The sequence below is a fragment of the Chinchilla lanigera genome, unplaced genomic scaffold, assembly GCF_000276665.1.
Source record: "Chinchilla lanigera isolate Chin_1 unplaced genomic scaffold, ChiLan1.0 scaffold00034, whole genome shotgun sequence".
In the NCBI taxonomy this organism is placed as follows: domain Eukaryota; kingdom Metazoa; phylum Chordata; class Mammalia; order Rodentia; family Chinchillidae; genus Chinchilla; species Chinchilla lanigera.
The window spans coordinates 20,778,095-20,790,951 of NW_004955435.1; the positions used below are offsets into that span (position 1 = coordinate 20,778,095).

The window sequence follows — 12,857 nt, forward strand, 5'->3', positions numbered from 1 at the left end:
ACCTGCACCACCTAGTCTCAACTTCCACCCTGCCCCTGTGCCCTCAGCTGGGCAGATTTGGCTCACAGACAGGCCAACCTTGAAGCTGCCAGAGTGAAAACGTATGTGCAAATAAATTTGCCGGTACCAACTTATCAGACTGTTTATGGAGGAGCTTGAATTTTAGCAAGTTGGGAATTTGTGGTGGGAGGAGACTCTAGAAAACAAGGTAGGTAGTCAAGTCTCATTAATTACCAGAAATCAGTAATGTGCTACTGAGAGGAAGATGGGAAAATGGGTCGCTAAGACTGCCATGACCCAATTGAGTCCCCAGATTTTGCCCTAGGCACAGTGAGGTTAATTTTTCCTTGTCCTCATCTGATGTTACTGTGAGATTCCTGTCACCTCATTACCCCAGCGATTTAGAAAAATGCTCCTCATGATCTCGTGATCAGAAGCCCCCATGAGGATTTATTGTGCTACACCCCACAGTGCCACTCCCAGCTTGGTTCCTCATTGCAATGATGGCTGATGGCCTCAGGTTCCAAAAAGGGAAGGAAACAGATATTCACAAGGTACTGTGATATGAGAGATACTTCCATTACATCACACAGGACATTTGGTGGAATCCTCAGAGTCACCCTGAGAACCAAAGAGGGTGTGCTCCTTTTCATGGGTGTGGTCCTTTTTAAGGATGAGGACTGGAGGGCCTGGAGAATGATTCAGAATCTTTGACCCTCAAATCCACATGCTTTGCCTTACTCTTGGTAGGCAATGTGTGGGATCATCAGTGTGGACTCATTTTATGTTCCTCTGCCACAGTCTCTACACAGCAAAAACAAAAGCAAGAGCTGCATTCATGACTTCCCTTAGGTCCCTCAAAGCCCAAGGTGCAGAGGACAGGACATCCTGCGCTGTGGGTGAATGAACTCTTTGTCTCATTGAAAGTCTCTGAGGAGCCTCCTGTCACACCTTCACTCTTCCCAGAGCAACACTTCAGGCTGGAAGAGGCCCTGGAGCTCTTCTGGAACATTCCTTCCTATGTCTTTTATTATTTTAAAGAGTAAAAGAAGGATAACATAGTAATAGGGGGACTTACTGAATTACAGATGAAGTGGTAGGAAATTATCAATGGTTGTTTTACATATTGTTATCTATAAGATAGTTTCTCAGGAAAACAAATAGACAAATAATAGTGAGTAACAGACAAAAGTGGTAGGTTATCATCAATGATTGTTGTACTATACTTCGGTATCTTCAAAGTGATTTCTAAAGAAAATAAATAGAGCTATAAGTGAGTGACCAATTGAATATTCATTGACTATCTTCAATGGTTGTTGTAGGAAACACATAGTAATAAACATACATCCATTTATAAAATAGCATAGGAACAATAAAAACATTACAGAGTTGTGGACAGATTAGTAGGAAAATATCAATGGCTGCTGTAATACATGGTGGTATCTTTGAAGTGGTTTCTCAGGAAGACAGAGATATGCAAGAAGGATCTAACAAGTAGTTACAGCCTAAGGGTTGTTAGAAATAGCAGATTACCTCCTCACCAGTGACTCCTTTCACTGAGGTGTGATGGCTGGAAGGAAGGCCAGGACTGAAAAGAAGGACCGAGAGACTTGCACCTGTTTCTAGCAACAGGCTGTTTTCTTTTTCCTCTGTAGTCATGATTACCCGAGGCTCCTCTATGGAGATGACAGTCTGGCCAGAGGGAGAAGGCAGAGTATGCCCCGAGTTCCTCATTCCTGTTAGACTAACTCGTAGGATGGGTCAAGCTCTGAGGCCTCTGCTTCAGACGGCAGATCTATCTCCAGTGGTCACCTTTGCATTCAGGGCATGGCCCAGGGGCTTCTTAGGGCAGTTCCTCTTGAGGTGGCCTGGCCTTTAACAGTGATAGCAGATGAATGTAGTCATCGAGTTCTTCTTGGGGCTGAGGGGCAGGGCCTTAATTCCCATGGTGGATGGGAAGAGTGGGCCCTCAGGTTAGCCTTGTCAAATAATTCACCCAGAGGGACAGGGAGAGGTGTGTTTTAAACCTCACAAGGCTTCTATCCAGACAAGGATTGGCCTTCTCTGCATCTTTTCCTCTAACTGCTAAATGGGCACGAGATATAAGATGTGCTTGGAAAATACAGTGTGTTTAAATTTTTAAAAAATTATTACAGTGAAGGACACACTGCTGTTAATCCTCTTCAAAATATTCTCCCTCACCTGGAACACACTTATCCCATCATTCTTGCCACTTTCTGCAGCAGTTCTGGAACTCCTCTTTGGAGAGTGTCTTTAGTTGCATTGTCATGGTTGTCTTGATGTCCTGAATCCACCCAAAATGTTTAACTTTCATGGCCATTTTGACTTTGCAGAAGATACAGAAGTTGCATGATGCCAGATCCAGTGAATAAGATGGATGAAGTCATACTGTAACATTTTTATGAGTCTGCCTTTTCATTCAGTGGCACTCAGCAGCAGTGTTCACCATATTTTTGGTCACTTCTCATAAAGTCACTCAGGAAAGGAAGACTTCCAGAAAGTGGTAAAAATTATTGGGTAAGTGTGTTTAAGGTAAGGGGGAGTTTCTTGAGGAGGACTGATGGCAATGTGTCTTGCTGTAATTAAATTTTTAAGTTAACTGTAATAAAATTTTAAAGTAAATCTTCTCTGAATGATCATATAAGAAGTATAATTACCCTGATGGTCTTATATCAGGATTCATCCTGGGCACATGAGTGCCAGGTGTACTCAGGCAACATGGTGACTTAGATTGGAAATGAAGAGATGGATACCAAGGACCAGCCTAGAATATCCTACATGTACATCTTAAACTTTTCTTTTCACTTTATATTTTTTCTTTTTTTGAGATAAGAACTTGCTATGATTTCAGGCTGGCTTGTATCCCCTGGGCTAAAGCAATCCTTCCACCTCAGCTTCCCAAGTAACTAGGACTACATTCTCACCACTTAAAAATAAAGAGAACCAGTTATTTTACACCACATCTAGTGTTAATTTTCACCCTTTCCCCATGATTGGCAAAAATTCATTAGTAACAATTCTCTGTATACATTTATTAAAAAGCAGTTATCAAAATAGGAAGTAGGGAGATCTTTTTGAATGGATAGGGGAATAAGAGTGGGGAGGGGAGAAAGAGGATGGGAAAAATTGAAGTGGAAAATGATGAAAACAGAGCTTTTGCAAATGGGAAAGAGGCCAAGAATTGGAAGAAGCAGGGAGGAAGGGGAGGCGGAGTGGATGAAAATAAAAGAAGAAGAATTAAGATGTATTATGCACATGTACCAACTCCCCACAATGAAAGCAATTATCATGTACTGTAAACATGTACTAATAAAATAAATAAAACAGCAATTAGTTATTCCAAATTTCATAGACTAAAATCCTCAGTATGTTGCAAACATGTGTTATAATTCCTGACAAACTACTAAAATCATACCTTTCTACTAAAAAGTATATAGACTGCCATGCTTCCCTAGAAACAACATAGCGGTGCAATCTTTAAACCAGCAAACCGGATGCTCTCTGTTCCCCTAGAGGATTTGCGGTCCCATCACATGTGGGCATGGGTAGCACCTTGACAAAACCAGGAGGCTGTCCTGGCCATAAGTGAGCCCATGAAGCATGCAGAGGCAGGGAATCCCACAGCCCACCTGGGCTAAGGTGCCATTCTGCCCAAAGCCAAAACAAAGGTCTAGCTGGTGTCTCTGAGTTCCTTAGGGCACTATAATTTCTAGTGTTGAATCCACTTTTTATTCTTTTATGATGTAAGCAAGAAAACTAGAAGTAATCCACTTGATCCCATAATCTAATGGGATCGCTATACTTTGAACCCCCACCAGTAAAGAAGTAATGCAGTGGTTCTCAAAATTTGGATCTTGGGAACTCTTTATACTCCTAAAAATTATTGATAGAAAGACTTTATAATGGACATTATATCTATTGTCATTTACCACATTGCTAACTAAAACAGAGTTTTAAAACACAAAATACACATTTCCTCAGGCTCAGAATGATGCAGCTTCTGGAAAGCTCCACTGTGAGAGAATGGAAATTCAAAAGGGGAGTAATGACTTAGTGAGGTTATGTTTTCATCCAGGACTCATTGTAGTAGTACACAGATTTTGAAAAGATGGGCTTTTGAATCCCAGGTTCAATTTCCAGATTTACCACTTACTAGCACTGTGCACCTGAGCAAGCTATTTCACTGCCCCATCCTTGGTCCCTTCAGCTGCAAAATGGGGATGATAATATGACCTACCTCACTGAACTGTTGGGTGACTCAATAATGCAAATACCTAGAGCTAACCTAGAACAGCACCAATATAGAGCTAACATTACCTGTGGCTAATAAATCTATTGTCTAAAATACTACATTTCATCAGTAAATCACTATTATAGAGAAGATTTTTGTGCCTTTTTTCTTCGTCCTGTTTCTGTTGCTTTAACGGGACACCATGGTCTCAATAAATTATAAGTTTATTTACCTCATGGGGAAAGAAAGGCAAGAAATCCAAGATCAGGGTGCTGGACTGGGTGAGAGCCTTCTTGCTAAGCTGTCACACACCAGGGGTGGGGTGTGGCAGCTGTCGTGGTTGAACTTCCCCTTTTATAACTAATTCACTCTTCAGATAAGGGCCTTAATCTATTCAAGGGGGTGGCACTTTCTTAAAGGGCAATGATCCTTTTGATGTCTTAAACATCTCACCTCTCAGCACTGTGGCATTGGGACTGGGAAATGTCCCTCTGCCTGGTTTATGGCTCTTGGTCTTGTGCCCCTCACCCCTCGCTAAGACTGTAAGCTTCTGAAGGCTGGGGGTTCAGCCAGTCCTCGCTATTTCCTCCTTGATACTTGGCACCGGTCTTACACCGTGGAGGAGTCCCATTTAGTCCCATAATAGAAGAGTTGACTCCCTGAAGTCAGAGATAGCAGCAGACTCCTAAGTCATTGTGTCCAAGGCAACATCATAAAGCAATAGTTCACCATGCTCATTAGTGTGATCAGGGAGAGAATTAACTGAAGACAAAACACTGCATTTTCCTGACGTGGACATGGAGAAATTTAAAATCGTTTGTTGCATTTGTAAATGCACAAGAAGTGCTTCTGGCACAGTTTCCACGGCTCAGGCAGACCCTCTCTCCAACCTTCTAACTTTCTCCTGGGTCCAGGAAGGCCGCAACACCTGACCTCTGGTTGGGATCAGCCAGTGGGAGGCAGAGGCACGAAATCAGATGTTTCTGTCTGGCTCTGTCTGTAATGGGACCAAACTAATGGTGGTGGAATTCTTTCACCCAAGGCCACAGCTCCTGTCAAGCCACCCTCCTCTAGCTGCAGCAACTCTGCCAAGGAACCGGGAACTTGTCCCTCCTTATCTTTTTACGCCTAGTGTGGAAATGGCTGCCCACCTGCTACAGATCTGAGGGGGCTACCCCTTGCCTGGTAAGTTTCCCCTTCACTTCACCCTTCACTAAAATCTCAGTAACTGTTCCAGTGTGGAGATCCTGTTGATACAGGAATAATGTGTGTATACATACATACGCACAAGTGTGAAACAGTAAACAAAATAGTAACAGAATTGCTGTTGTGGGATTAGTTATAATTTATTCCTTCATTTTTCGCCTATTTTATCATTTTTTCTACAATGCTACATGTATCATTCATGTTACAAATTAAACTGAGTGTGGTGGGCTATGGCTGTAATCTCAGCACTCTGGGAAGCCGAGGTAGAAGGTTCAAAAAATTTGAAGCTAGCTTGGGCAATTTAGCGATTTACTGAGACCCTGCTTGAAAATTAAAAACGGGGTGGGATGAAGCTCAGGATGAAGGTGCTGGGCTAAATCACTAGTACATCCCACCAGACACACAAGGTTTAAGAAGTAAATAAAGGTTCACCGGTTTAAAAAGATCAAGTTGCTTCTATGAGAGCTGGGCTCAGGAAAGGCTAAAAACCCTCCGGTCCAGATCCTCTGGGTAGAGATCTGGCCCTGGAACTTGGTGGAAAGAAACTGAAGACCTTGGACATTACTGTCCAGCTCAGATGTCATGTGGATTAATGAGATAAACACCTCTGCAGCTCGGACTTCTTAACATGATTAAAAAGAAAATAAGGAACCCATTATCATTCCTAGGCTTCCGAAAGGCTCTTTAACCTTGGCTGCCCCAAATCCTGCTGCTGAGCTGACTATGCTGTAACCACACGAGACACAGAACAGAAGCAAGAGGGAGTCTTCAAGTTCTAGCGTGCACAGAATCCTCTGAAAATGTGCTTAGTGCGGATCCTAACGGTCTATCCCCAGAGCTTCTAATTCAGCGAGGCTAGGATGGGACCTAGGAATTTGCATGTTAAAGAAGCGGGCCCTGCCCTCAAGCATGTCATGAGGATCAGAGGTGCCTTGGATATGAGTTCTGGCAGCAAATCCTGCTTCCTTTGGCCCCTCATCCCCAGGGCTGAGTGAGCAGAGGAAGGGCGAAGGCGGGGAGGAGGCTTAGAACCAGGTGGCTGAGAGGGGCCGGCAGGGTAGGCCCATGCCAACCTTGTCATCACTCAGGAGGAAACCCACAAGCAGGACACTGAACCCTGCCTGGGTGATTAGCACTCCGGAAACCACGGGGACCCACTGGAGGCTTTGCCTGATGCTGTGTTCTTTTCCATTTCTTCTCTAATTACATCGATCCTGTACTTTTGCTGATGTTGTGACAGTCTAATTATAGACTTCTCGGCTGCTGAGCAAACAGTCGTTCTCTCTCTGTAAATCTGCCTGTTACACAAGCGCCAGCTCTGGGACACTGTCATTATGTGCAGCCAACCCCCGATGTGCCCTGGGCAGCCCAGCCCCACACTCTTCCGCTCCTTGACACTCACTGCTGAAGCTGCAGGCGCTGGGAGAGAGCCCGATGAGGTCTGGTTTGACTGTTTTTCTGATAGATGGGGAAACTGAGGCTCAGAGTATTGAAATGATTGATACCACATACAGCTAGGAATGAAAGCTGAGGCTTGAGTTAGGTTATGCAAGGCCTCTCTTTTTTCCTTTTCTTTTCTTTTCTTTTTCTGTTTTTCTATCACATCCTCTGAGTGCCTATTCTAGGAAAATTGAAGAGGAAATGGGTTGCCCAGCCAAAAGCAGAGTATGGCAGGGTGGGGCTAGCTGGACAGCTTTCATTGTAGAAGCTTCTCAAGAAGCCATTTTCCTGGCCCTCAGAGCTGGAGGCTTTAGAGATTTGTCTACATTTGAGTCCCAAGCTTGGAGGATTAAAGTACACACTCTGCTCACTTGATGCTCACAACAGAGAAGTGTGTGAGGCTGGAAGGGAGATGGACAGATTCTGGTCCAGCGACTGATGCAATGTTCTGTTTGGAGAATCCTTGCCTTATAAGGTAAAGCCCATTTTACAAGGTTACAGGTGAATGCAACAGACAGTCTGCTCCCCAGCCTTTTGTGCAGCCACTGCACTCCGTCTGGACCCTGCGCATCAGCTGTACCTACTCATCCCAGAGTTTGCATCAGAATCTGCTCCTGGCAAGAAGCAGGGACAGAGTCACAAAGACTCTGATTATCAAATAGTGGAGGCAATAGTGATAGGGGCAATTACATCCAACTTCCAGAGGCAGCATCGGTGACACATGCTGAATATGTGTTTGGTTACTTCAAGATGTTTTCCCTGCACTAGTCCTGCAGTATGATTTTTAGGGCCTGTTCCTGGTAGCAGAGTCACTGTCTAGCCATCCTGCTCCATAATCTACAGTATTTTAAATAAATTCCATATTACGTAAGTCAAGCCTATTTTGTTTGCTTACAACTAAAACTCCAGGTGGACAGGAAGACTAGAAGATCGATGTATGAAATGAGACCTAAGCATATCAGTGGAGAGGCTGTTCCTGGCAGTGAGACATTTATCATTTTTCTCTGGCAAGCTATGTGGACAACATGGACTTCAATATCTGGACAGTCAGGCATCATGGCAGGCTGATAACACAGACGCTTGGGCAAAAACATACGGCAGGTTCAGAGAGGACCAAGTGCTTGGTCATGTGGCATGAAACGAACAACTAACAATTTACACTTATGGGATCCCTTTTCCCAGATTTGAAAGATTAATCTTCAGATAAGACATCTGGGGTCCTAGAAGTGCAGGCAGCCCCAGCGAGGTATAGAGAACTTACTTTTCTCTCCCTTTCTTCCAACCTGCTAGCTAAGCTGTCCTGAGAGGAATGTGAGAAAGCGCATCAAGGTGGCAAAGAGATACACCTTGTGGATGGGGCAATACTCTCACAAGTATTCGCTGCCTCACTTGATTGGGACACAACTCCATGGAGAAGGTAGGCTAACTGCCGTTACCATTTCCATTTTGGGATCAGGAAACAAACTTAGAGAAGTTAAGCCATTTGTTCAAGGCTACACCTTGAGATAGGAATATGAGCCATCTGACTCAACCATCAAGGTGGGCAGAAAAGGGGTCTAGAGATGTCTAGGTGGGAGCAAAGAAGTCAGTACTTCTTCTCTTTGGGTCTTCTTTTCTTGGCAGTACCTCCATCCCTATTCCCCCTTCCAGACTCCCACTGCACGCCCTTCACACTGCCTGGGTAGCAGTGTCTCCATTGCTATGCTTTAGCCAAGCTTCCTGCTACAGCTAAGCCCAAGGATGTAGCCCATTTCTCCCTTTCTTTTTTTTTTTTTTTTTTTGGGTTTTTTTTTTGGCACTAGGAATCGAACTCATGACCTTGCACTTGCCAGGCAGGCGCTGTGCCACTGAGCTAAATCCCCAGGCCATCTCCCTTTCTGATCTATCCATTCTGACCAAGTCCTAGGTTCCATTAATTCCAGACTTTGCTCTGATAAAACTTAAGACTTTTTTACTCAAACCTAGTTCTCTCTTTTTTAACATCCAAGAAAGATATTGGCCAGAAGAAGCCAGAGAGCAACAGGAATTTACAGGTGTGAGTTCTAGGTGGTCACTAGAACGCCAAGCCATATTTTGATGCTGTCCTACCCTGAGACTCATCAGGACATAGATAAAGCCACTGTGTTGGTTTTTATATATCCCATAAATGCTTTGATGTTCCTTTGCTTCTTGATTGATATACTAGTAACACAGGTTTGCTCAGTTTGTAAAAATTATTGAGCTGTGCTCATAGGAGCTTCAATAGCTAAGAAACTGATAAGTTAAGGGCTGTCTAAATACTGCACAAAAGGTCTTTCCTGCCTGACTAAAAGAATTTCTTTGCTTTACTGGAGTAGGTATAAAAGTTTCTATCCAGACATAAGACTTTCTCAGGACCATCACCACAAGTGAGGCACCCTTGCATTTACTGTTTCACTCCTCTGATTTTTTTCCCTCAGCTTTCCTAAATCAGTGAATCACTCAGAATGTAAAAATGTCTTTAAACCATTCTGATTGGACTTGCTCCAACAAAGGCTGGAATTTGGCAAGAAGGCACCGATAATCTCGGAAGGACAGTTTCAGTATCTCGTTCCGTGTCCAATGGGCAGGACCTGGCAACTTCCTGAGACTCCTTCCAGCTCTGGAATGCCACAGTTTTATGAGACAGAAAGAACGCAGTGTATTACAGAAAAAGAGAAATCTGAAATAAAATTCTAAGTTAAGTACTATCTCAAGGAAAAATATATGCACATGTGTGAATATATAATGAATTTCTTTTCTGGCCCACCACAAAATTACCTAATTTTGATCAGGTAGTTGAACAAAACTTCACCTAAGAAAAGACAGAACTACAATATAGTAGATCAAATTTCAGGCTGACAATCTTTGCCCTGTGTTCTATCTTGAAGCTACCACCATGAGGCTTCAAAAGAGCAGACACCATCCAAAGACCAGTGTAATAATTTGCATTAGTTTCACTGCGATTGGAGGCTTATAAAAGGATGGTTAAATTACTTGCCCAAGGCTTCACAGGTAGTGAAAGTTAAAGCCATCTAGACTTAGAAAAAAACAAAGGAGATTATCTATGGTCTTAGAATAAACAGATTTCTTAAAAGGACATTAAAAAAAGGACATTAAAAATGCTAGTCATTAAAGATAAAATCAATGAAATGGACTGTTTTAAAATTAGGAATTTCTGTTCATCAAATGATAAATTTAAAATAATGAAACAGTAAGCCACAGATCAGAAGATATTTGTAATACATATATGAATCAAAGGACTCATATCCAGAACATGTACAGCAGTCATATCATTAAGATAGACAACTCCCCACAAACGGGCAAAAGACTGGCACATATACTTTGCTAGAAGGGACCTGAATGGCTAATAAGCATCTGAAAAGTTGCTTAACATAATTGATCATCAGAGAATTGAAACTCTAAATCATGGTGAAATACACATCCCATTTTTAAATTAAAAAGCAGACGATATCAATAGTGGTAAAGATGTAGAACCACCAGAAATCTCACATTATTTGGCACATAAATTGTTACAGCCTTTGTTATTCCCTCCTTTTAAATTTTTTTTGTTTGTTAAATTTTTTCAATTTTAAAAATCTTTTTTCTTTATTTCTTTACTTTGCTGTCATTGTTCTACCACTTTGGTCAGCCGGCAGTACATTTAAAGTTTAATATGCATACACTCAGAGAGCCAGGGATCCCAACACTGGTTGCAAATCCTCACATCAGTGAATACTGTGTTTACCAAGAGATGTGTAAGAATGCTTCCAGAAGCTTCATTCATGAAAGGCAAAAACCTGAAACATATTCAAGTGTCCACCAACAGCTGAATGAGTACATAAAATGTTGACTACAAAATGAATACACAGTAGTGGAAAACTTGTTGCACACGTGTATGAATCTCACAGACACACTTTTGAGCCCAAAAGACAGAAAATATGAAAGCGTTTCCTCTGTATTAGGTTTAAACACTGCTAAGCCTAACGCCTGGAGATAAGAGTTTAGAACAGTGGCTATCTATGCGAGATGCTGTGTGGGAAAGCGTGTGAATAAGCTGCAGTAGATGTTCTGTATCTTGTTCTAGCTGGCAGTCAGATGGATATATGCATATGGAAAATTAATCAATAGATACACTTTAGATTTGTGTACTTTATTGAATGTGATACCTAAAAAAACTAAAAGTAAAAATTAAAAAGTCAGATAATACGTCTTAATCTTGTGTCCAACAATAAGTTACTGTGGCTTTTCCTACATGGCCTCATGCTGATATCCTCTCCCGTTCAAGTTCCTGGAAACTCCCCTCCCCCTCGCCAGGGAGGGCATATGTGCGAGAACTTTTCATAGCTTGGCAGATACTGAGAGTACACTTATTTCAGGCAGGAATGAAAGGGGGGAAGGGAGAAACAGTACATTCCAAAAGTAATATTTTTCCCCAGCAACTAGTAGAGGATCAAACAAGTTCAAAAAAGGTTTATTTATAAATAACAATTGGCTACTATTATCTATAAATAGTATTTATCACTTTATATAAAGTACTGGATTAATTAATGCCTTTCCAAGTATTTTTAAATACTTATATAAGCCTACAAATTGTCCCAGATAGAATATGGCTGTTTACGAAAGGTTGGTTAAATTATTTATCCACGCCCTTATCGATAATTAATGGAATTGTCAAATTAGTCTGAACTTAGAACCTGACGTTCGACAACTTACTGGGAAGGAACTGTGTCCAGGCCCCGCCTGCATGTTACATAACTTACACGACTAAGTCCTGTGGTATCCGGAGTAGGCTAAAGCAGTAGCGGTTCCCAAGATGGGTGATGGATTCCCTGCGGTCCGCAGTCCCACTAACTGCACACAGGTGGTCGCTGCGGCCAGCCAACCAACTGCGCCCTTTCCCCACGACCACGTCTTCACCTTCAGCCAATTCCCTTGGGTAATCAGAAAGGTTCCCAGAACCCAGAAACCTTGCCTTTTTCCGCCTTCAAAATTGGACCTACCGAGAACCAGCTGGAAAATACCCTAGAGCAGCCAAAGACAAATGGCCTTCGAGAGAGCAGGACAGAGATGGGGAAAGCCGGGATAGGAAAAAGTTATAGGATAAGTTCTGCAGAAGAGAATGTAGAAGAAAGTAGAAAGGAAGGTGTCCGAGGGACTCCGGAGTGAAAAGGCTGCGTCGACACAGCCCCTCTCTATTGCGCCTGCGCAGTGCTACCGGCTTCGGCACCCCCGCCCCTTCACTCGGAGGATTTACTCGTCTCCTGGCAACCATTCACCCGAAGAGCCAATCAGAGGACTCCGTTCGCCCTGCGTCTCCCTCAGCGCCCCGGCAGGAGGATCCCAAGGGGCCGGGCCGGCTCCGCCCCGCTTTGGCTCCCTCGGGAGGGCCGGCCTCGGGGCGGGGGCGGGGGCGGGGGCGGTGCGCGGAGGCGTGGCCAGGCCGAATAAGAACGGAGGGGGCGGCGGCCGGCCGGCTCACTCGCTGCCGCTGCCCAGGGGCTGTAGCGACCGTGCCTCTCCTGCCGGGGGCTGCCCACGCCAAGGACCGCCTCCCTCACCTCCTCCTCCACCGCGCAGGTGAGTGCACAGCCCCTTCCTCTAAAGACGCGAGGCTGCGGGAGCCGCGCGCCCTGCCCTGGGGGTCTGTCCGCGTCGGGCGCTGTCAGTCCTCTGCCGCGCGGGGGGCGGACGGGAGGTGCAGACAGGTGCCGGGGCGCGGCGCCCCTTTACCCTCCTGCTCCCGCGATCACCGCCTTGTCACATCGCGTCCCCAGGCGCGCGGAGAGGCGCTCGGGAGGGAGCTGCCGCTTCCCCGAGACTGCGGCCGGGCTTGGCAAACTTCGGCGAGTTCCCTCCGCGAGTCTTGCGGGCTGCGCGCCAGCGGACGCGGGCCGGGCGGCCGAGAGTGGGAGTTGGGCGCCTGCGCTCCTCGCCGGGGTCAGACGGCGCCCCCAGCCGT

General features: G+C 44.4%; 1 protein-coding gene across 1 annotated transcript in view; it reads left to right on the forward strand.

The window, feature by feature from the left end:
* Positions 1 to 12,315: 12,315 nt before the first annotated feature.
* Fam46c (family with sequence similarity 46, member C) overlaps positions 12,316 to 12,857 on the forward strand; it is a 21,321-nt gene continuing 20,779 nt past the window's right edge. The window contains exon 1 of the mRNA XM_005389058.2: positions 12,316 to 12,475. The gene's annotated coding sequence lies outside the window, so the exon portion shown is untranslated. The remainder of the gene's footprint in view (positions 12,476 to 12,857) is intronic.